Consider the following 27,046-nt stretch of genomic DNA (forward strand, 5'->3'; position numbering starts at 1 on the left):
ACGGCCACTGTAGATAAATGAGACATGCACTTGTTTTGTAATCAAATTCTTACTGCATCTAAACTTTCCCGGTTTCTGACAGTTTTGGATTTCCACTAGAATTATGTCTGATTACTAACCAGAGAAAATTAATCAAAAGCACTTCAATTCTTTGAAATTGTAAATTATGGTATGTTGCTAGCTGTTTTGATCCGATCCTATTTTGGACCCCCGATTCGAAAAGGGCGTATCTTATTATTCATGCACGATTAACGTTTCGTAAATAGACCACTAACTTAAAGACCCACATCGGGGTAATAAGTTTGAGGTACAATAAGTAAACAAAAGAGATCCTGCATCGTTCCAGGTATATTAACGATATTTATTCTGTGTTGAATAACAGTGTAAAGTGCATGGATGGTTTTATAAAGGACTTCAAACAACATAATGAAATACCTTAGTCTATTATTTCAATATCCGTGTACGTTAATATTAATTTATATTATGCTAAGTATTGTGTTTTCTATTAATATCTAATTGTGTTCGATGATTCTACATTTATTTGTAATTGTAATTGACCAGCAGTGTGGTGAAATTTACCATTTAGAATATTTAAATACGAATGTCAAATAAAATACTCTATCCATTTGTTTAACGTTAGGAATAACCGTCTCGTTCACTATATAAAGACGCAAAAACGAAATTAGACACATTATACTTTTTCGGAAACGATTTAAATATTGTAAGTAAGACATCATGACGAGATGCAAAGTGAGTTGACTTGAAACAAATATAAACATTTTTAGAGTGACACTTAAATAAAATGGAGCGTTGGCTAGAGGCACAACGTATGCATGCCTTATTAGAATAAAATAGAACCATGAACAAAATCGTACGTTAAGCTATTGACCCCTTTTTTTCTCCACGGTATAAAAAATGCCAAATGAAAACGAAAAATAAATTTACAGGCAATAACGGCCACTGTAGATAAATGAGATATGCACTTGTTTTGTAAACAAATTCTTACTGCATCTGAACTTTTCCGGTTTCTGACAGTTTTGGATTTCCACTAAAATTATGTCTGATTACTAACCAGAGGAAATCGATCAAAAGCACTTCAATTCTTTGAAATTGTAAATTATGGTATGTTGCTAGCTGTTTTGATCCGATCCTATTTTGGACCCTCGATTCGAAAAGGGCTTATCTTATTATTCATTCACGATTAACGTTTCGTAAATAGAACCACAACTTAAAAAACCCACATCGGGGTAATAAGTTTGAGATACAATAAGTAAACAAAAGAGATCCTCCATCGTTCCATGTATATTAACGATATTTATTCTGTGTTGAATAACAGTGTAAAGTGCATGGATGGTTTTATAAAGGACTTCAAACAACATAATGAAATACCTTAGTCTATTATTTCAATATCCGTGTACGTTAATATTAATTTATATTATGCTAAGTATTGTGTTTTCTATTAATATCTAATTGTGTTCGATGATTCTACATTTATTTGTAATTGTAATTGACCAGCAGTGTGGTGAAATTTACCATTTAGAATATTTAAATACGAATGTCAAATAAAATACTCTATCCATTTGTTTAACGTTAGGAATAACCGTCTCGTTCACTATATAAAGACGCAAAAACGAAATTAGACACATTATACTTTTTCGGAAACGATTTAAATATTGTAAGTAAGACATCATGACGAGATGCAAAGTGAGTTGACTTGAAACAAATATAAACATTTTTAGAGTGACACTTAAATAAAATGGAGCGTTGGCTAGAGGCACAACGTATGCATGCCTTATTAGAATAAAATAGAACCATGAACAAAATCGTACGTTAAGCTATTGACCCCTTTTTTTCTCCACGGTATAAAAAATGCCAAATGAAAACGAAAAATAAATTTACAGGCAATAACGGCCACTGTAGATAAATGAGATATGCACTTGTTTTGTAAACAAATTCTTACTGCATCTGAACTTTTCCGGTTTCTGACAGTTTTGGATTTCCACTAAAATTATGTCTGATTACTAACCAGAGAAAATCGATCAAAAGCACTTCAATTCTTTGAAATTGTAAATTATGGTATGTTGCTAGCTGTTTTGATCCGATCCTATTTTGGACCCTCGATTCGAAAAGGGCTTATCTTATTATTCATTCACGATTAACGTTTCGTAAATAGAACCACAACTTAAAAAACCCACATCGGGGTAATAAGTTTGAGATACAATAAGTAAACAAAAGAGATCCTCCATCGTTCCATGTATATTAACGATAATTATTCTGTGTTGAATAACAGTGTAAAGTGCATGGATGGTTTTATAAAGGACTTCAAACAACATAATGAAATACCTTAGTCTATTATTTCAATATCCGTGTACGTTAATATTAATTTAAATTATGCTAGTATTGTGTTTCCTATAAAGTTCTAATTGTATTCGATGATTCTACATTTAATTGTAATTGACCAGCAGTGTGGTAAAATTTACCATTTAGAATATTTAAATACGCATGTTAAATAAAATAATCTATCCATTTGTTTAACGTTAGGAACAACCGTCTCGTTCACTATATAAAGACGCAAAAACGAAATTAGACACATTATACTTTATCGGAATCGAGCTAAATATTGTTGAATCGACAATTGACAACTATTGTACATTAATCTCTAAATACCTTTTTATAAATAAATAGATTTGCAAAACACCACGATTCAATGTATATATATTTACACGACATTTCTGAAATCGTTCGTTTATAAATTAAGAACTTATCGAGAAACTAAGGTTCTACAGTTGGGTGCAGACCAAGCATTACATGTAGACGGGCGGAAAAAGTTAACGCGGCCTTTTTCTCGTGTGCACTTTATGTAAACGCCGAGTTAACTGTGCGTTAACTCCTAAATTTCAGTAGACATGAAAAGTAAACGGGCGTTTATTTTCGTTTTTACTTCCGCGTTAACGTGAAAAAGGTGCGTCTTCTATTTTCGTCAAAAGTAAACGCACGTTTACTGTTTAAGGTAAGCGTTCGTTAACGCAGATTGTCATTGTATCCTGGATACACTGACCTTAAATATCAAATGATAATTAAGGTACATCAAAATTTAATGACCAACTGGTCATTTTCGATTGACATATTGACGATTACAGTTAATTAATAATGTTATTACACCTCTTTAATTAATTGAAAATTAATCATAGTGATTTTTGTCTTCGCAAATAAACAGTTCAAGCATGAAATAATTTAATCATCACCACAATCCAACAGTTTTCACATCTCAGACTGGCTGACTCAGGATGACTTGTAAAACAAAATTATTTGATCTCATTAACCAAAACTGACCATATTTGCACTTTTTCGAGTAAATCTATATAGCCGCAAAGTAAATCAGTTATATTTTTTTGTCAGGATGGACTGTATAATACAAATGACAGCAATATTGGAACACAATGAATACAAAAATTTGAGTGCCAGCATGACCTCTTTTTATTCAAAATATTGAATCGTAAACAAATATCAGTAGTTTTTATACCTCAGACTGACTCGTATAACAAAATTATCTGTCCGCATCAACCAAAACTGACCATTTTTGCACTTTATTATGTAAATCTTATTGTCGCATAGTAAATCAGTAATATTTTTATGTCAGGACAGATTGTAGAATAAAGATAACAGCAATATTGGAACACAATGACTACAAAAAATTTTCTGCATCAATTTAGAGTACCAGCATGTCCTCTATTTATTCAAAATATTGAATCGTGAACAAATTTCAGTAGTTTTAATACCTCCGGATGCCTCATATAACAAAATTTTTTGACCACATCAACCAAAACTGACCGTATTTGCTCTTTTGTTTGTAAATCTATAAAGCCGCATAGTAAATCAGTAATATTTTTTATGTCAGGAGGGATTATATAATACAAATGACAGCAATATTGGAACACAATGACTACAAAAAATTTTCCGCATCAATTTAGAGTGCCAGCATGTCCTCTTTTTATTCAAAATATTTAATCGTAAACAAATTTCGCTAGTTTTGATATCTCAGACTGACTCGTATAACAAAATTATTTGTCTGCATCAACCAAAACTGACCATATTTGCACTTTATTATGTAAATCTTATACTCGCATAGTAAATCAGTAATATTTTTATGTCAAGACAGATTTTATAATAACGATGACAGCAATATTTGAACACAATGACTACAAAAAAATTTCCGCATCAATTTAGAGTGCCAGCATGTCCACTTTTTATTCAAAAAATTGAATCGAAAACAAATTTCTGTAGTTTTGATATCTCAGACTGACTCGTATAACGAAATTATTTGTTGGAATAGTATACTGTTAATATATTATGTAGGTTGGTTGATTTTGTTTGCAGTCTAACGTCCAGGGGCAAATATTTCATTCATGTTCAGATCGAGTATATTTGTCGGGCGTCCCATATATCATTTATAATCGTTATGGATAAGTCTGACTAAATTGACACAAATTGATACAAATGTGCTACTTATACAACACTTTATTAATATCCCTATATATACACTGTACAACTTTTGTTTAAACATTTGGCAAAACAGAATCTTAAATCATGTAAATCCAAGGCAAACAAGGTGAATTACGATTAAAAATCCTTGTATTAAAGTTATATTTAGGAAGAGACTGTTAAAAATGGGGAACGAAGCAACGTAAACCATGATGTTTATATCACATCATAATTTTTTATAAAAATATTTTTCCGATGTGTTGGATAACCTTTCTATCCGCCTCGATATTTGTACATTTAACTTTTGAAAAGAAAATATAGAAAATCTGCTACTCAGTAAAGTAATTGGAACTGACTTTTTGTAATTAATAAAAGTAAATATTTCGAATTAAAAGTGTTTTTGAATTGTTCTGGTTTAAAACACATATACGTAAAATATTAAGATAAAAGTCGTTTTAATAAAATAAATGTACAAATGAACACGAAGTTTATTTCTTATTTTACACAATCAGTTAACGCGAAAAGTAAACGCGCGTTTACTTTCAAGTGCACGTAAAAATACACTTGGGAAATCTGTAGTAAACGCCCGTTTACTTTTAAGTGCACGTAAAAATAAACTTGTGAAATCTGAAGTAAACGCCCGTTTACTACTGACTAAACGGACACAGAGTAAACGCCCGTTTACTCGGGTAGACATTTGAAATATCCATTTTTACGGCGTTAACGTAATTATAGTAAACGCAAAAATTGAAGTTAACTAACGAAATATGTGCACGCGGCGTTAACTTGCGTTTACTTTAAGTAATGCTTTGTCTGCACCCAACTGTAACTCCCTCGCTCAAAGTGGGGTTAGGATATTATTTCAGGTCCGTTTTGGTCAAATAGCTCTTCATGCATTTCTGCACTCCCATTGCTTTCAAATATATGGCTTTGTGCGTTTCTGATGAAGGCAAATTAAGAAAAACGTTTCGGTCGCAAAGAACTTATAAAGTGTTATTTCCATTTTTTACCTGATCAAATATTTATTTTATGCATTATACATTTAAATCTTTCTAAATAATGAAATATGAATATGCTCGAACTAGTAAGTGTTTAGATTTTTTGTCAATTATTATCCTTGCAAGGAACGAAATCAGTACTATTCAGAATTATCCGGTGTAGTCAATATATACGGTTCATTCGATTTACGGACGGTATTAAAATAAGAAGATGTGGTATGATTGCCAATGAGACAACTCTCCTTAAAAGATCAAATGACATAAAAGTTCACAACTATAGGTCACCATACCGCTTTCAACAATGAGCAAAACCCATACCACTTAGTCAACAATCAAAGGCCCAAATGACAAATGTAAACCAGTTCAAACGAGAAAACGAACATTCGAATAAATGTACTAAATAATGAACGAAAAACAAATATGACATATAGCAACAATCGATATCCACCAATTCACATGCTTCTGATTTGGGACAGCTGCATTTTTCATTGATTGTCGTATGCGAAAAGCCACTGAGACAGTAAAAATCCGAATCTGAACAATATTGTTCTTACATCGAATATATAACTCTAAAGGTCAACAAAAACCAAAGTCAAAGGGGCTGCATCTCGTTCAAAGTATAGAAAGGAGCCACATATTAAAGAATAGAGGAAGATCAAATTGAAAAAACAAAAAAATCAGAACGATAACATCCCTTATCTAGACCCTCATAATTAGTCACAATGTAAATTACATTTAGTTTTTCTTAACCAAAAAATGTTTCAACATTTATAATGCAGCCATTTAATTTCGATATCTTTTCAGGCAATTCTCTAAGAAACAGTTGGAAATTTTACGTCATATTGCAGACTAGGTAAAATGTGTTTTATAATGAAAGGAAGTAATGGTTGATTGATTGTTTGATTGTTGGTTGCTTAACGTCCAGTGGCAAATATTTCATACATATTCAAGACGAGAACACATTATCAATACATACAATAGGTAGGTTCTGTAATAGAGGCGTCCGGGTTTAAGGTCGGAGAAATTTAGACTGCCACGGGAAATGAGGGAATATTGCATAGGAGCAGATATTTAGCCTTGCAACAGGTCACCTACGGACCCCTCAAAGAGTTGTTGCAAGGGTTCTTAACGTGCAAAGAGCGTGGCACTCTCTTTACACGAGGCATCGGATTTAACGTCCCCATTCTGACCGGACGTGGCTGCAAATTTGTACATCCCGCACAGCCAAACGGACGCCCCACTTTAGCAAGGGTTTTACTGCCGGTCGGAGGAAGACCAATGGTGACCATACTTCTTTTCCCCAGTCACCCTTGGGTGTGAGTAGTGGTTGAACGAGGTTTTATAGTACACAATTCATTTAAGTCTAAATGAACTACTAGTATATATTCAAAGTCTTTAATCGTACAGAGATTCTTTAATATAATTTCTAACATATATTTTATCTCTATTTTTAATTCATTTTTGCATCACTGAAAATATATCTATATTATTCATGTTTTTTTCGAATTTTGTGTATTCGGATTATATTAATTTTGATAATTATCAAAAGGAATTTTCCACGGATATTGATAATCTCTAATCGACAAAGATATTGAAATGTTCAAACTATCTTTAATAGTCGACGACGTGTATATAAGCAATTATTAGTCACTGCACGGGATTTAACAATTAGCAAAACCAATACATTATAGTGTATCTAAAAGGTCCCGACATTACAAAATTTGACATACTACGTATTTGCCTATTTTAGTTACTTATGAATAGTACAGTTAAATAACTGATAATAAACTAAAAATTGGAATGCGGTTTGGTCAATAACTACGTATTTGTCCATCTTATTTATTTATAAAAGTTACAGTACACAAATGAGCGACGAAAACAAAGCTAAACATAGAAAACATGACTAATAAATGGCATTACTTATAACTTTTTTCATTGTTGTTCATAACGATGTCACTAAATGGAACTTTAATCATTTCCTAATTAACGTGATGAAAAGCGTCTTAATGAAGTGCTGATGTGTCTTATGTTATCTATTCCTTTTTTTTTGGTACGATATATTTCACTTAATTTATGGTACAGATAACATAGAATGTATAAATATGACTTGAAGAGTTCTATCTTATGGGCTTATTCAGAAATGTTTTTGACTCAAAGCTACTTCAAGTTCAACCAGATTTCCGGATAGATTTTAACGTATTTCCAGTTTTGTGTTTAAACAAATGACTTACAATACTTCAAAATACTTCAAAATACTTCACTGGTATATCGTATTAGTAGGAAACTGTCCTAAGTAACGGTTTGTGCCTATATTACAAGAATTTTGTTAATAGAAAAGTATAACAAAAATATTGAAGTTCAAAGCAAATTCAAAAAAGAGAAGTCCATAAAAAAATGACAAAATCAAACCCTATCAACCAACGGAAAAAATGAAAAACTTCTGTCTTATTCCTGATAATGTACAGTCATTTTCCACATAGAAAATGGTCAATGAAACTTGGTTTTATAGCTATCTTAACCTCCAACTAGTATGACAGTTGTTTATAGTTCTGTCATATCAACAAACATTCGGTAAGCAATCCATATTTTGGACCCTTAGTATGCGCTTCCAAAAATTAAAACCAGGTTTAATCCACAATTTCCTACATAAGAAAATGCCTGTACCAAGTTAGGAGTATGACACTTGTTATCCATTCGTTTGATGTGTTTGAGCTTTTGATTTTGCCATTTAATTATTGGCTTTCCTTTTTGAATTTTCCTCGGAGTTCAGTATTTTTGTGATTTTACTTTTCGCATTTAAAACAAATGTTTCCTAATCAAACAGAAATGATTACTTTTAATATAGTAATCGGTTGTAATCGATACCATACCGAAATCAGCGTAATATATTATCAATTGATTAGACAAAAGTTACTCAAGTAATCAATTAAACCTTTGACACCGTATGACATGATTTCTTTATCTTGTTAGCCCACTAGGATATACGGATTGTGCACAGTAGCGTATATATCCATTTCGAAGTAATTGATAGCACTATCAGTTTTGGTGTTGATATTGCTCAAATCGTTAGTTTGAATAAAAATGTGTAAAGAGTTTACTTTCAGTATTTGTCTTTCAATATTTCCATGAGTCTTTCGCCTTTTATAAACCCAGACATGATTTTATAACTTAAAAAAAGTAAATAACTTGAGTTTCTAATCCTCATTTTCTAAATGTAGCAAACATGTTTAAAACAGCATTGTGTATACTTATCAAGCAGACAATGTGATTCAGAGTCCCCGAATGATGAAAGCTGTAAGTAAGAAAGTTTAAAAAGAATTAAAAAAGTAAAGAGAAACAAAACCTCTGTCAGAAAAGAAGGCAGAGGAAATAGCCAATAATATACAAAAGGTATGTAAACGTTTAAATTTACTGTCACATTCTAATACGATCGTTTCCTGTTGATAGGCACAAAGAATGTTTTTATAGATCAAATAGATATTTTTTATCAAACTGGAAACATTTCACAATATCGATATAAACATTTACCGGTGTCGTCAAACCAAATGTAAGCATGTAGTTTGTAGATTACGTCACATTAAGGTAATACTTAACAATCCGAAATTTGTCTGTCATTGGTAACAATTTGTTCTCGAATATGAATAGAACTCTTTTGTCGGAAATCGGTAACTTAAAGGCTACATGTATGTGTTCCTATTGTTCGTTTGTTTTATTCAGTCATAATTTCTGTGTATGGTGAATTTATAATAATTCTGTGCGTCTCCGTATTTTTTCTTTCAGTCATGAAAATTGTTTCCTTTCTGCAACGGATATTTCATTACATTCTATTTTTTCTATTTTTTGGCGTTTTATCTAAAATGATCGTTGGAAGTGTTGCGTATACATGCAATCCATCAGCAAATAAACATTTTACAAACGACATTTAGAGGTCAACACGCATTGACTGCAACTACATACGAGTGTCTATATCATATACCAAACTATTATTTTTTTCTGTCCGAACGACAATATTAAACAAACATATTTACATGCTTCCGTTGACCAGTTATTTGTGAGAAGAAATAAAAAAAAAATAATGAAAATTAATACCATACCATAAGAAGGCTTGCAGTAAGGGAATGCAAAATATGAGACTCTAATATACCGTGTTAGTAGTTTGTTCTTTATAAGGTTTTGATTATTCTTGTTTTCAGGAAAACAATTGGTTAAAAAGATCCCAAGAGATTGTCACAAATATAATCACCAAGCTTAAGGACGCCCGTGAAGATGATCCTTCTTTTATAGATAAACAACCCAATTACAAGAAACTTACTGATAAGCTAAAAACAGATGGTATGACGTTGATAGAAATTAGAATAAAACAAATTAAAAAACCAACCAAGTTGTGCATTTGTAGCAGCAGAACGATCTGATGAAAGCGAAACAGATGGGCCAAGTAATCATGCGAAGAGTGGTTATGATTCTAGTCACAGTTTAGAATGCGTAAGCGAAAACGAATCGAATTAAGGTGTTGAAACTGTTGACAAATCTGATCGTTATCACAAGCAAGTGCACGCTTATAAGTTGCTTCATGAATGTACATCAATATTGAAAGTAGTACGCGAAGACATTTCCAAAATATACTCTATAATGGCTTAAATATGAGAGTTGTATTAAAGGTAAACAATAGTCTGTATCATGTACTTACAATTGTATAAACATGATAAATAAAGGCAACAGTAGTATATCGTTGTTTAAAAGTCATAAATCGATAGAGAAAAACAAATCCGGGTTACAAACTAAGACAGAGGGCAACATATCAACTATAAGATTAAAATAAAGGAACAACAGAAACAATGAAGTGCAGCAACAAAACAATCGGCAACATACATAGCAACAGACTCTTTGATAACAACTGCCATATTCCTGACTTGATACAGGACATTTTAATAGAAAATGGTGGGTTGAACCATGTTTTATTTCTAGCCAAACCTCCCGCTTATATGGCAATGTTAAAAGATGTTGCTAAAATGACAACACTACGTGATAGGAATACAGTACAAACAAACTCAAGACCACCCAGCACACAGAAATGCATAAAAATAATATAATTGTACATAACTAACATGTAAACCCACGATTAACGACGAAATTCTTCCATTAACGACAACAAAGGACTCCACAAACAATAACGTATCCTTAACCAGCTACTATTGATAAAAGTGAACGAATCAAACATCTATATTTATCAACCTTAGAAATCAATTCATGTTGATGGCAGTATCTGCTTATAAGTGAACAACCTAACTACCAAAAACAAACGAGAAAGCGGTTAAGATATAAGATTAAGTTCCCAATAATATCATAGTGCACTACTCTCAATTTGCCAAAGATGGTAAAAAAAACAACGAAAAAACGCTCATGATCCACAATATTATGTTTGGATATCAAAGTATTAGAAAAAAAACTAATATAGTTTAGAAAATCATTGCTTCAAATTAACCATCGTTTTATAATTGCAGTAATTACAATGCATATTTTGTATTGATATTCATAGCGAATGTTGCTCATTTGCATTGTACGATTTTTTAGCATGTTTTAAATTTATAGAACTCACGCTTTACTCGTTTACTTCCTAATCGAAATTAAGAACTGAGATAATCAATATGAGAAAAAAAAGAGTCAGACTACCCAGCTTAAATCCTCTTCCGAACATTTGAAAGTCCCTACTATGTACTGGTTACCTAAATTGCAATAAAAAAACCATTTAAATTCCGTTTCATCTCCGCATCTAGTAAGTGTTCTACTACTAATCTATTAGTGCTTCTAACTACCTCCCTTACTACTATCAAAGAACTTGTTATTAACTTTTGTAATAAAGCTTATGAAAATAATGGTATTAATTATTTTTGGAGTGTTAAAAATTCTTTAGAGGTTTTAGATAAAATACATGCTTTTGATGGTCCTTTAATTCTGTTGACAGTTATGATTTTTCTACTCTCTATACTACACTTCCACACAATCTTATCCAGAAAAAGCTTTCATATTTAATCAAATGGTCTTTTGAAAAATATCTTTACAAATTTATTTGCTGTAACTCGTTTAAAGCCTTTTTCTGTAACGAAATAGAAAGTATGCTAGATACACTTACTGGAAATGTGAAGATATGATTGAAGCTTTAAATTTTCTCCTGGACAACATATATGTACGTTTCGGCGATAGAGTGTATCGACAAGTAGTAGGTATTCCTATGGGCACTAACTGCGCCCCTTTGATAGCAGATTTATTCCTGTATTGCTATGAATCTCAGTTTATGACCAAACTCAGTAAAGATACGTCATTGTTACATTTGGTTGATACATTCAACAATACTTTTCGTTATCTAGATGATATTTATTCGTTAAATAATCCAGAGTTCTCTAAATATACTACCGAAATTTACCCAATAGAACTTACTTTAACTAAATCTAACATAAACAGCAGTAGTTGTCCTTTTCTGGATTTGGACATTTCAATCTCTAAAGGAAAACTCCATACGAAAATTTACGACAAAAGAGACGATTTTTCATTCCCTATTGTTAATTTTCCTTTTTTAGACGGCGATGTTCCTTTGTCTCCATCATACGGTGTTTATATATCCCAACTCGTTCGTTAATGCATCACTGGTAAATTATTAAATCAAGGATTTCGTTACCATAAATTACGTAAAACTTTTGCTAAGTTCTTTCATAGATACAAAGATTTGATTAGTAAATTTGGCTGTACTTGTAGAAAACTGATTAAAAACGGTCTTTCACATCCTATATTTTACGGTAATATTGTACTTAAAGCGCGGAAATCACTATGTGATCCGTGTAAACTCATCGAACCTTTAAACAAACTTATTAGTAAAGGTTATCTTACCAATGTTGTAATTAGATCTTTGAATATAGTTTACATTGGCACTAATATCGATTTTGTCATCAGCAAATTAAAACATAACTAAATTTGTATTTTTTTTCAAGCGGGATGTATAAAGACACACCCACGTTCGTTTAGATCTATAAAGAGGTTAAACTCCTAACTATCCTACTGTCTGTCGATACATTTATTTTTGGCATTGCACTAGTCATGTCTTCTTTGACTGTCCATGACGTTAAAATACTAAATCCCTGGGATGTGTTTTAGTTGATTTTAGTCTCTGATGCATGATTTTTTTATTATTAATTGTTTTGGCTTTTAACATTTTTTAACTAGCTGTCAGTAACTGCGAGTACTCTCAAATCTTGTTTATTTGACCTGTTGATACTAATTGTATTGCTTTTTTGTTATTTAATGTTATTCAGGGTTATATCTGGTCTATATACCAGCTTTGATAAGTGTTAGGTATAACTATAAATTTTCACTTCGTACTATGAACATCAAAATTATTTATTATGTTAAAATATTTCCTTTCTCCATTGGTACTATACACGTATACCTAACAACCAAATTATTTTCATTTACCTGTGTTTAAAGTTACTGCAAATGGCTGATATTTTTGTTCGAGCATATTGTTTTTCTTTAATTGTTTAACATTTCTGACCGATATAACATGTTACTTTCATTATTCTTCCCTTAGTTTATTTATTTTGTATTTACATTGTGTCATAGGTCAAATTTATTTGTTCAGTGTATGTTCAATGGTGTTAATATGTCCTTTGATTGAGTTAAGCTATTTCAGTTGATATTTTATAGTGTGTCTTTCTATGTTGTGATGTTACTCTATTGTTTCAGAAAAAGGGTGAAGGTTTGGTACCATTAAAACGTTTAAACCAACTGCATTTGTTTGCACGTGTCTTAAGACAGGAATCTGATGTTCAGTAGTTGTCGTTTGTTGATGTGGTTCATAAGTGTTTCTCGTTTCTCGGTTTTTATATAGATTAGACTGTTGGTTTTCCCGTTTGAATGGTTTTACACTAGTAATTTTTTGGGGCCCTTTATAGCTTACTGTTCGGTGTGAGCCAAGGCTCCGTGTTGAAGACCGTACTGTGACCTATAATGGTTTACTTTTATAAATTTTGACTTGGATGGAGAGTTGTCTCATTTGCACTCATACCACATCTTCTTATATCTATCAGAATATACCAAGGGGACATTCCAAATATATGGTAAAATGTAAAATAACAAAAATACCGAACTCCGAGGAAAAAACAAAACGGAAAGTCCCTAATCAAATGGCAAAATCAAAAGCTAAAACACATAAAACGAATGTATAACAACTGTCATACACTTGACTTGGTACATTCTATGTAGAAAATGGTAGATTAACCCTGGTTTTATAGCTAACTCAACCTTTCACTTGTATGATAGTCGCATTAACATTCCATTATATTGACAACAATGTGCGAGAAAAACAAACCGACATAATACTAGTAGGTATAAATGTCAGAGTGAAAAGCACAGCAATCAACATTGTGTTAAAATCTTAATCACTATAAAAACAAACATATATTTCAACGAACAAAGACAAAAAGGCATATAGACAAAACACATTAGCAAAAACGGAAGACAAAGGTACAAAAATTTACCATAGCACAAAAAAACAATGACGGGATGAACAAGTACCGAGCCATGTCAAATGGAAACGTCTCATTGGCACTCATACCACATCTTCCTATATCTAATTACCAAAAATAGACTAAACGGTAAAAAGTAATACTTTACATAGACATATGAAAGAACACGTAATTAAGATGATAAACAACGTCAGAACATAAAATCAAAACTTCAAGACCATCGTGTTTTATTTGTGAAGTTGATAAGGAATATTTCAATAAGGTCTTTGTTTTCTTCCGATAAACTTTTTTTAGAAAAAGGACGAGACGTTATTTGATATAACCCTGGTTCATCAACTTTCTGCTCAGACACTGGTAACGTTTTACAAAGTCTGAGTTGCAGCTGCAAGCTCTTGAATATCGAATGAGTTGGGAAATGTATATCACATATGCAGGTGAGGTTGGTATATTGATACTAAGATGGTGGAAATTAATAATACCGAAATAAAAATCGTCTCGTTTGTCATAGATCCTGGTACTGATGTAATGTCAAATTCGAGGTATAAGTCTAAAAATGAGGCAGAGGAAGCCGTGTCTGTTGCTTATTTAATTTCTGGCGAATAAACGTCTCAACAAATTTATAACATTCTGAATTTGTGTTAGTTGGTTCGTAACGTTCTGATTTTTTTCTCAGTATATTCTTAAACTTTCTGATATTACCATATCCTTAAAAAAATATCTTTTAATATTCATGAATATCGAATGAGTTGGGAAATGTATATCACATATGCAGGTGAGGTTGGTATATTGATACTAAGGTGGTGGAAATTAATAATACCGAAATAAAAATCGTCTAGTTTGTCATAGATCCTGGTACTGATATAATGTCAAATTCGAGGTATAAGTCTAAAAATGAGGCAGAGGAAGCCGTGTCTGTTGCTTATTTAATTTCTGGCAAATAAACGTCTCAACAAATTTATAACATTCTGAATTTGTGTTAGTTGGTTCGTAACGTTCTGATTTTTTTCTCAGTATATTCTTAAATTTTCTGATATTACCATATCCTTAAAAAAAAATCTTTTAATATTCTGAATTTTTATAGTATTGAATAGTTTAATTCCGTGTAATAAATACGTTGAAAAAAATATTTTGAAATATTTACTGTTTGGAATCAGTCATCTAAGGACAAAACTACCACCACATTGATACATATGAGTTTTAACTTTTACGAAAACGCATTTTGGGGAGGGTATGTTTTTTAAGAGAGGGGACTTACATGAACAAACTCAACATTGATATGATTGAATTCATTTGATATTCATTTTGTATTTGAAACATTTATTCTGTAATTTATAATCATACAATTTATTAGAAATCATAAACATATTAACGAAAGATAAACGTATCATTGCAGAACTCAAACTGTATGACTTCAAAAATAACTTATATGTGTATCGGACCTCCTTTTTTGTGTCAATTAAACAATGAATTACCTACTGCCGTTTCTACAAATAACATACCATAATTAGCAATTATTTTGTGTGTACCTGTTCATGGACCAAATTAAAAACATGCTAATAAAACCATGAATATTTGCATATTAAAGTCCGACAAAGTAGACAATCTGTATCATCTGTTCCTGTGGAGTTCATATTATTAGTATAACGACTTGTCCATTAATTTGTCAACAACAGTATTGGAATTCAAATAACTTGTGCTTGTTCGTGTTGTGAGCAGTCTTAAGTTTTTTGTGTTTTCTTTTTGCAGAACTCAAACTGTATGATTTCAAAAATAACTTGATCCTCTGTTATATGTGTATCGGACCTCCTTTTTTGTGTCAATTAAACAATGAATTACCTACCGCCGTTTCTAAAAATAACATACCATAATTAGCAATTATTTTTTGTGTACGTGTTCATGGACCAAATTAAAAACATGCTAATAAAACCATGAATATTTGCATATTGAAGTCCGACAAAGTAGACAATCTGTATCATCTGTTCCTGTGGAGTTCATATTATTTATATAACGACTTGTCCATTAATTTGTCAACAACAATATTGGACTTCAAATAACTTGTGCTTGTTCGTGTTGTGAGCAGTCTTAAGTTTTTTGTTCTTGTTTAGAAATATGATCTGGTCAACAACTTCAGATGAAAGACTGTTTGACTTTCTATTTTGTGTTACAAGAAATACAAGTGAAAACATCCCCTCGGAAGGAACGGACGTTGCTGGTACTACTTTAACAAATAGAAATCTCAGGATAAACGTATTTTATGTTGTTAATGGATTTTAAATAGTATTACGAAGGGGATATTTAAACTAAAATGAGCAGAAATGTGAGGAGAAATATCTCAAGATTTATAAAAGGCAAACGAGTATCCGAGTACTAAAATTGTACCCGTGTACTCGGCCTTCCGAGTGAGTACCCGAGTACTCATAATAAATTGATTGCGTCCGAAGTTTCCTTCATCAGGAATGTTAAAAGCCAATATCTGAAAGCCAAGAATGTATAAGAATCGTAATAGTTGAAGAGTTATATAACCAACAATGACATTTTTGCCTGTTGGAGTTGAAACCTATGTTTTTTGTCTACATTTGAAAACGGACAATTTTAGATAGGTTTCTTATAAACTACGTCAGTATCGAAGTAATGAGTCCTGAGCTGATAACACCCTCGGTGACTGATCACCAGTCCACCAGCAGCTGTGTCAATTCAGTTCAAGTAAGCGACAATGGTAGCCATTTCGTCCATTTTTCTGTCCATTTCGTAAAGTTTGATATGAATGATGGCTATTTTTGAAGCTACCTACTATACACAAAAACAAGATGGTAAATTTTCTGGTATGAAGTGAGACTAATAATTCACAAATTTAGAAACCCCAAACGTGCCACATGTGATGCAGCATCGGCAATAAGAAAGTCCATATTTTTACACAGTTAAATTCTCTAGAAATTCAGTTCATTGCAAACATTTAATAATTCCAAAGTTTACATCCTTATTGTACAGACGTCTGCTCTTCATAAAAGCACACTTGGTTAAGCTCAGTCAATTACTAAAAATAGTATCGTGTCCAATATCATCTCATCTCTACAAGGATACTGCCGAAATGAGAAAATGTACTTCACACTGATCCTTTCCTCGATATTTTAAAGATGGACGACGTAAAACAACATTATTTAATGAAAAAGCTAAGTTGTTCCGTAACTTAGTCTACCCTCATTTGCATATTTGATAGTAGGATGTTTTACCTTTCTTTTTTTCTTTAACTCTGTAGAAGATATTGTTATATTCCGATCTGTATAGATAGACGACTTGGCTAATTTTCCTTAGACTCTTCAGGTCTAATTCCATGAGATGTGTATGTAGACTTGTATGTAGCAATCATTATATAACATATATACATGTATGTATATGATTGATTGATTATTTGTCATTGTTTAATGCCACTATCAGTACTATTTGCTATACAATGGCGGTCAGTTTGTATTAGTGGAAGAAGCCGCAATACTCGGAGAGAACCGAAAGCTGACAAAATTGTAGTCCAACGCACATGCCACGTGTGTGGTTTTGAACTCACGACCTTAGTGTTGACAGACTAGTGTTACAGTAAATGAACTAATTAGAGCCATGGACCAACGAGTACCCTTCATAGATATAAGAAAATGTGGTATGAGTGCCAATGAGACAACTCTCCATCTAAGTCACAATTTGTAAAAGTAAACCATTATAGGTCGAAGTACAGCCTTCATATGTATACAGTATGAGATAACTCATTATATATATAAATTATTATTTGGATATGAGATTCTGGATATTGAGAGTGTTCCAATTTTAATATTTAATTAAATTTAAATATTTGATTTAACAAAACTACTAATAAATAACGATACTCTTATAAAGCTACCAAACAGGTTCTGGTTTTTCCTCAATCCTTTCCTCATCATTGTATTTTAAAACGGAATAACAGCACTTAATTTTTTATTTAAAGCAAAATAGTTACATCCATTAGTATAAATTTCTATCAAGTCAATTATGGATAAAATATATCGATAGTAGAAATTATAAAGAGATTATTTGTTTGTGTGTTGGCTGTTTGTTTTAATCGTTTTATGTTTGTACACATCTGAATCTTATCGTCGCTTTTAAATTGCCTCACTTAAACACGTCCTTGTAATATAGTAAATATGTATTTTGATATTAATAGATAACCTATATTATGTATTAATGCACTGAAATGATCTTATTTTACTCGAGAAGCTCAGTCTTCATCTCATGGAAGGTCTGAGAACGACGTGTTTCTTTAACAGAATTGCAAGTCTCTTAAAGAAGAAAACATCATCCCTCGAAAATTTCATTCAAAAGTGATGGATTTTTAACTTGCATTGCTTAAAAATAACGTCTTAAAATAATAAAATATCTTCTTTTCGGAAATACATATTCTTTTGTAAGAATGAACGCATTATGATTTTTATAATTGTAGAAAAAAATTTCTTGTTTTTGGTTCTAGTTCATCTTAACCAAAGGTCGCACTGATTCCAATAACAAATATAATAAAATTCTGGATCTAATTATCGTCGATATAATTGTTGAGTTTGCTGGATTGCTAATAGTATTTAATAGACAGTTGGTTGTCCAATGTTAACTTATTGTCACCCCTACTGGCAGACTATTTTCTGTTCTCATATGCAGTAAAAACTATTCAAAACCTTCAAAGACAACATGAAAAAAACAACATCTGCAAAGTTCTTCAATTTCAATTTCAAATATATTGATGCCAATGGTGATGTCGTTTTACTCAATAATCTACTATTCAGCGAGCGCTTGCATCTCTGATACTGGACATAAGATTAAGGATACTGCCAAAATGAGAAGATGTACTTCACACTGATCCTTTTCTCGATATTTTAAAGATGGACGACGTAAAACAAGACACTTAGCTGAAGACACTTTCACAGTCTATGCACCCTATCTATCTCGATTCACTGAATTTGTGTTTGTTTCCTCAACTTGTTTTCTTCATCGATTTTTGAGATGGGAAAATATGTGAATACTTTTAAGTATGGCAATGTGCTCCTCGCCTTATCTACTCTTTCATAGGAGTCTTATTTCATACAGAAGCTTCATTGGAAGAATTAAAAGAAGCTAACATTGTCTTTGAATTACTAGTAAACGTTCCGCTATAAAGATAAGTCTGTTCAGTAAATAGTCCAAAGTTTAGTGACTTCTTCGAATTAGTTTATTCCATCCAACATGACAAAAAGAATGCCACATATATAGTTAATTAACATAATTGAATTGAACTTGCATATAGCTGTATTATTCCTTATTCCGTATTATCAAAGCTGGAAAATACTTCGTAGATATGTTTCTATACTACTGATATGTGTTAACTTGATAAATTTTATAACATAAGCGGTACATATTTTACTGCATCAGATGCGCATTTCGACAATTTATGTTTTTTTATTGATGCTTGCGGCTATTGAAGACATTTTTTGAAAGTCCGAAACATGAGGCAAACGCTGAAGAGCTGTTAATACCAAAAAGGATAAAATAAAATCCATTCCAGACAAGGAAGCAAAGCTTTGCATTAGGGATATTCATTCTTTTTCTAAAAATTATTTCGAAATTTTATAACAGCAAATTTAAATACAACGTACAACAACAATATCCGTATGTTTAAACCAGTACCGAAGTAATTGCTTCTACGCTGGTGCGACCCAAGCGTGCCTAACATTGCATCAACAGAGATATCGACCTACTGGCAGTACTAACTTTAACGGCCCCATTTTTCCCGCATCGGATATGCATTTTGAAAATTGTTATTTTTTCAGTGTTGCTCGAGGCTAAACTATTTTTTGTAAAACCAAACTCTTATACACACAGAAGCATTGCTCAAAACAAAAAGAACCCACAACAAAGCCGAAACCGCACAGGGAATCAGAGCTATGGTTGGAGGAGATATATACCTTAACATCCAATTTTGATAAAACAATTTCTATATGTTCATGCTAGTACTGGAAAAAGTAGCTACTTGACTGATAAAACCCTCGAGACAAACTGTTCGCCAAAGAAGATATTGGCCCAGTGGTAGTAATAACACAAATGGTACAAATGTCCAACTTTAGATGCACATTCCGAAGATTAATGTAGAGATGAGATAATATTGGACACGATACTATTTTTAGTAATTGACTGAGCTTAACCAAGTGTGCTTTTATGAAGAGCAGACGTCTGTACAATAAGGATGTAAACTTTGGAATTAATAAATGTTTGCAATGAACTGAATTTCTAGAGAATTTAACTGTGTAAAAATATGGACTTTCTTATTGCCGATGCTGCATCACATGTGGCACGTTTGGGGTTTCTAAATTTGTGAATTATTAGTCTCACTTCGTACCAGAAAATTTACCTTCTTGTTTTTGTGTATAGTAGGTAGCTTCAAAAATAGTCATCATCCATATCAAACTTTACGAAATGGACAGAAAAATGGACGAAATGGCTACTATTGTCGCTTACTTGAATTGAATTGACACAGCTGCTGGTGGACTGGTGATCAGTCACCGAGGGTGTTATCAGCTCAGGACTCATTACTTCGATACTGACGTAATTTATAAGAAACCTATCTAAAATTGTCCGTTTTCAAATGTAGACAAAAAACATAGGTTTCAACTCGTACAGGCAAAAATGTCATTGTTGGTTATATAACTCTTCAACTATTACGATTCTTATACATTCTTGGCTTTCAGATATTCGGTTTATAACATTCCTGATGAAGGAAACTTCGGACGCGAGCAATTTATTATGTGTACTCGGGTACTCGCTCGGAAGGCCGAGTACACGGGTACAATTTTAGTACTCGGATACTCGTTTGCCTTTTATAAATCTTGAGATATTTCTCCTCACATTTCTGCTCATTTTAGTTTAAATATCCCCTTCGTAATACTATTTAAAATCCATTAACAACATAAAATACGTTTATCCTGAGATTTCTATTTGTTATAGTAGTACCAGCAACGTCCGTTCCTTCCGAGGGGATGTTTTCATTGTATTACTTGTAACACTAAATAGAAAGTCAAACAGTCTTTCATCTGAAGTTGTTGACCAGATCATATTTCTAAACAAGAACAAAAATCAAAATGCCCTTCGGTGAACCCTACACAACTAATTAGAGACATTTTTAACGGTGTTTGTACACGGATCAACACTTTCACGGATTAATACTTTCACGGATTAATAACTCATAACAAGCCGTAAACTTACCTTTGTTTGTTAATCAAAACTTCTACAGTCCGTGTAACTTAAAAGTTAACAATACGAACGATGCCCGAATCATGTACGGACGATGCCCGAACGATGTACGTACGCTTCCCGAACGGTGTACGAATGCAAACGAAACGCTGACCGAACGTTGTACGGACGCTGACCGAATGATGTACGAACGAAACCATGTACCATAAACGATAACATAAGCGCCCTTTTATCGTGCATCGTATGGTTTTGCATACATCGTTTAGTTTAGCGTATACCGTATCGTTTAGCGTATATCGTTTCGTTTCGCGTATATCGTATCGTTTAGCGTACATCGTTTCTTGACGTGCATAGTTTCGTTTAGCGTACATGTTTTTCTTTAAATATAAAACATGAATTGTGTTCTGTTAAATCTTTTTATATAGGTGATAATAGGCGTAAAATTTAGATTGGATGCATATTTCAGTTTTAATTAATCATTTAGTAAATCATAATTTAATCTGACTCGATGTTGATCCAAAATTATTTACATAAAAAGTTTGAAAAATAAACACTGACATAAATTGAAACAAATTAAAAGATACGATTATGAATTTTGTTAGCCGTGGAAATACGTAGTTGGTGAATGTGCGCGTAAACTACAGTCTGCAGGGTATTCAGACAGTTTTTGAAAATAGTCTAAGGTATTAACTAATCCAGTCGTTATATTACGATCACTACGATCACTCCGAGAAAAGTAGTGGATAGAGGGCGCTGAATTATTCGAGTTAGGTACTAACATTTTTTTTTTACCTAAATGAACAATTTATTTTAGATGGAATTCGGAATTAATCTAATGTTCTTACAAAAGTATATTCGGGCAGGGACTTTCTATACTTAGTATAGAAAGTCCCTGATTCGGGGTCTTAAGGTTGACCTATTGTTCAAAAGGTTCAATTATTTTTATGTATTCTCTTCTATCGCATGTATTTTAACATCGACTGAATAAAAGTATATATCGTAATTAAACCATTTTTTTTTTTTAGATTATAGATATGTTTTTTATTCATCTATCAAATCAGTCGAAAAAAAACCAATTTATTCGAGAAATTTCAAATAGAAACAATTACCCGTTATGTGCCTCCAGGGACTTTCTATACTAACTTTATCAACCCTAAACATAAATCCCTACCAATGTACAAACGATTGTGTATTATTTTTACTACAAATGCACTTTAAACAATCATCAAAAAAGAGCGTGTGCGGCAAGTGAAAAATTCTAATTCATAAGTGAAATTATAATTTAGCGTTTCATTTTTGTATTTTCAAACAACAAAAAACTAGACCATTTCCCTCTATTCTTTAATTTTCTAAGACCATTGTCCTCTATTCTTTATTTTGCCCGTTATATTCTATTCTTATTTTATATTTGATTGCTTTATTTTCCTGTATCGATATATATATATATATATATACCCTCTTTTATTCGGAGCAACCCCATCCTAAATATACATATGATACACAGTGTCTATAGGTCATCGCTTGTGCCGTGATACACATGTTTCCATAACAAAAGATATCCTTGTTCATATTTATAACATTTTAAATGTCCTCCTAATAATACATCTAATAGATGCCACTGGACGTTAAACAGCTAACTATAAATTCATCCGTCATATTTTTAGGTTTGTTATAATGTGTTTATCAAACAGCATAATGAAACAATTGAAGATTTTCACTATTGAAATAATGGGAAATTATTGTAAACAAATCCACTAAATCACATCCATACGACACAAAGTCTAGTCTTTTCACATGTAAATAAATTGTTTTCGTTAATCTATTTCAAACGTTTTTAAATCAAACGGTCATTTTACTAATTTGCCAAAAAAAAAAAACAACCAGATAGTTATTTTCATTACTTTTTTTAAACAGTATTCGAATAAATCATGTTTTATTTATGAAAATTTCGTATTGCTGACGAATGTTAACTATTGATCCCTATAGATTTTCAATTGTTTTGGTGTTGGGTTACTGTCTGATCTCGCAAACCTGACATTTTATGGTCATTATTTTTTGCATCCAATTGCACCAATTTATTAAAAAGATATCATCGTACGAGAGTCGTTACTTTACATAAACTTCTGGTATTTTTTTTCTATAACGAAATACGAAACCACTTCTCGCAATTCGCTTTGGAGTATTTGTGCTTCTCGTTTGACAAAATATGGCCTTGTCTCAAAAACAAAAAAATAAAATATAATATAGAGTAATATATAAAACTGGACTAGAGTGAAGAGTTGGAAAGTAGGAATTCCGAATTTTAATTGAAAGTTCTCATGTTGAAATCTTTGTGTATTTTCTGATAAATGATTGTACAGAGTCAACAATTTTTTTGTTTTGCTGAAATGAAAGGTCACCGTCACCAGCCAATAGATGCAAAATGGATATAGTAAATCTTTCTAATTTTGAAAAACAATATTTCTCTTGCTTCGTTGTGAAAAGGGCACTAAAATAATAGTGAATATCATCCTCAACAGGATGGCCATATAGCTGCATGCGGGATTGGATTTAATATTAACAAGGTTTAAATCTGAATTTTAAGAACTGCACATATGTCTCAAACGTGTATCAGTGATATTAAGATTTCTATCACCACAACTTAAATTGAATGGCGTACTGTGAATAAATACTCAGTTTACTATTGTTAACAGCAATTTATCACATATAATACCACGTTAACAGTAAGGGTGACGGTGTTTGACAGTCTGAAGGAGATAGCAACAAGGATTTAATAAGGCAAAGCTTTTGTTGTACTCAATCTTACTAAAGTTTTCATTATTATATTTAATAGATATGTATACGAGAAACGATAATGTAGTTGTCTTTTTTTAATTACACATGATCATCTATGATGGGATAAAGTCTAATGAGAGAATTTAACCAGAGACTGAATAACTTAGAATGACCAATTAAAGGTCACTGTACGGCCTTCAACAATGAGCAAAATCTATACAGCTTAGTAAGATATAAAAGGCTCCGAAATGACAAATATAAATCAAAATCAATTAAGTTTTGAATCAGGATAACAGCCACAACAGTATACAGTAAATAGCCTTATTAAGAAGAGATATAGGTACGATACTGTTGTCAGGTCATTAAAGATTGCATATTTTAGCTTTAGTATTGATTCACTTATAGGGTCTTTGCATCGGAATTAAACACATTTATTCTAAAACCAGTTGTGTTGGCATGACACGGGTTATGTTCTTCTCATATATTTCATGATAGTATAATACTAAACCCCTAACAGGAGGTATTGTGCCTGATATTCATATGATGAAGACATAATCTTTCAATCAGTTTAATTGAGGTCTGGAGCTGGCATGTCAGTAACTGCTATTAGTCTGTTGTTATTTATGTATTATTGTCATTTTGTTTACTATTCTGACATCGGACTCGGACTTCTCTTAAACTGAGTTTTACTGTGCGTACTGTTGTGCGTTTGTTTTTTCTACATTGGCTAGAGGTATAGGGCAGAGTTGAGATCTCAAAAACCATGTTTAACCCCGTCGCAATTTTGCGCCTGTCCCAAGTCAGGAGCCTCTGCATGGTCTTTGTTAGTCTTGTATGATTTTTAATTATAGTTTCTTGTGTATAATTCGGAGTTTAGTATGACGTCCACTATCACTGAACTAGTATACTTATTTGTTTAGGGGCCAGCTGAAGGACGCCTCCGGGTGCGGGAGTTGCTCGCTGCATTGGAGACCCATTGGTGGCCTTCGGCTGTTGCTTGCTCTATGGTCGGGTTGTTGTCTCTTTGACACATTCCCCATTTCCATTTTCAATTTTATTTCATGTTAAAAGACAATGTCATAATACTATGACAGAGGGGCAGTCAAACTCCTACGTCGAAAATAAAATGACTACGCCAGGGCTAATAAATAAAAAGACAAACAGACAAATAATAATACAAAAGGCACAACATAGAAAGCTTAAGACTAAGCAACACGAACCCAACCAAAAAACTGGGTGTGATCTCTGGTGCCCTGGAAGGGTAAGCAGGTCCTGCTCCACATGTGGCACTCGTCGTGTTGCACATGTTATTACAAACCCGGTAAATAGTCTAATTTGGTAGGTCACATTCGTAGTGAAAAGGGAAGTTGATTGTAGTTACGACATAAGGAACACATCCGATATCATCTGTGAAACGATTATTCCATAACGGTCAACCAACTCGTAATGGCGTCCGTAAAATTTACAATAAACAATGCCATTTACCCTGTTCAAACATCAACGCACGTCAAACTTTGTACAACATAAAAGCTGACTGGACATTCGCGACAATTTGTCACGCCCTCGTGAATTGGCGTACGTCCTATCAAATACCTTCAGAAAGCTTCCATTTAAATTATTTTAAACACAAGTAACTGCGTATTTTATTTTCTTAACAAAACAAAAAAAAGTCAATGTATTTTGCTTTAAATGTGCAATCAAGCCACGGATTCTTAATTTTCAAAAATAGTTCACAAACGGTTGATGAAATGTGGAAAGTCTAAATAGAAATATAACAATTATGTCCAGTGCGCGTTTATAAAACGGGCTCTTTTTGTACATTTTGAGATACTATAAGAACTCGTTTTATGTGTATAGAATTGTAGAGGTCAATACGACTTTTAATCAGTTGGATTTTCAATTTTAAAAAAAAAAATGTGTTGGGTTTTCTTCTTTTCTTTAAATTTACATCATGGTTCTTTGATATTTTCCATTATGTTCTGATTTTTTTAAGATGAATAATATAAAATTTGTATACCAAACATTTAAAATTTTACTCTGCGTTTATAAATAGCATTGAACGTACAACATCTTATAAACGATAAACATTGATAGAGGTAAATGAGCCACTCTTTCTCAGGTTGAGATGGAATATGTTCGTTATTTGATTCAATGAGTTAAATAATCGAAACCCCTGAATATCTTCTCATGACAAGCACGAAAAATGGCGAAACTGAACTTCCAACAGCGGGCAATGATTTCTAATTATACAATATTCTTGCGATGGATTTTTTAAATGCAATGTAGAACTTATTAATTTAGACATTCCTTATACGAATTACTTCTTTGTTTCATGAAGACCCGAGAAGTCAAATGAAATATCATAAGGGTAATTGTTTCATGATATATTTCAGCTATCATTTGTGACTTTCAGCAAGTTACATTCCCTGTTGACTATATTGAACAGTGCACAATAATGAATTAACATATACGTTTTATACATGAGCTTAAGAATGATCGAATGGACTAATTTTATTTTTATCTACTGTACCCACTTATCAATCGATGGGCATTCAATTCCCTTTTCAAATTACTTAATCGAATATGAAGTCACATGCACGAAGAAGTTTGTCTGGCGTGAAAATACGTAGTCCCATATCTCACTGCTACATGGACACACACAGTGTACTAGTCTTCATAACATTTTAATGTTTGAAACTACGTTTTCAGAAGAATGAAATTTATAAGTTTTAACTATACATCACAATAAGCATATCTAAAAGTAATTCGACACGCTGCTCATTTTATGAAGGAATGTCAAACTGCCACTACTGCTAGTTTGTACTTTATTGTCGGAGGAAAACTGATTCAAAATAAGGGAGCTAAGATTTGATTTTTAGGGGGGGAGGCTAGAGTGAAATTTGAAAAAGGCATGACAGGAGTTTTGAAAAAAAAGGCAGGATGGGCAACTTGCCAAAAAGAAAAGGCAGGATGATAATTTATTTAAAACAAGTCAGGATAAATTAATAACTAATTTGAAGTTCTATTTCAATATCATCTGAG

The 27,046-nt window shown here is 32.3% G+C and overlaps 1 protein-coding gene across 1 annotated transcript in view; it reads left to right on the plus strand.

Moving 5' to 3' along the window:
* The first annotated feature begins 2,618 nt into the window (after window positions 1-2,618).
* The window catches only part of LOC127736638 (uncharacterized), a 202,134-nt gene continuing 177,706 nt past the window's right edge, over window positions 2,619-27,046 (plus strand). The window contains exon 1 of the mRNA XM_052247200.1: window positions 2,619-2,622. The gene's annotated coding sequence lies outside the window, so the exon portion shown is untranslated. The remainder of the gene's footprint in view (window positions 2,623-27,046) is intronic.

The sequence above is a fragment of the Mytilus californianus genome, unplaced genomic scaffold, assembly GCF_021869535.1.
Source record: "Mytilus californianus isolate M0D057914Y unplaced genomic scaffold, xbMytCali1.0.p SCAF_34, whole genome shotgun sequence".
Classification (NCBI taxonomy): Eukaryota; Metazoa; Mollusca; class Bivalvia; order Mytilida; family Mytilidae; genus Mytilus; species Mytilus californianus.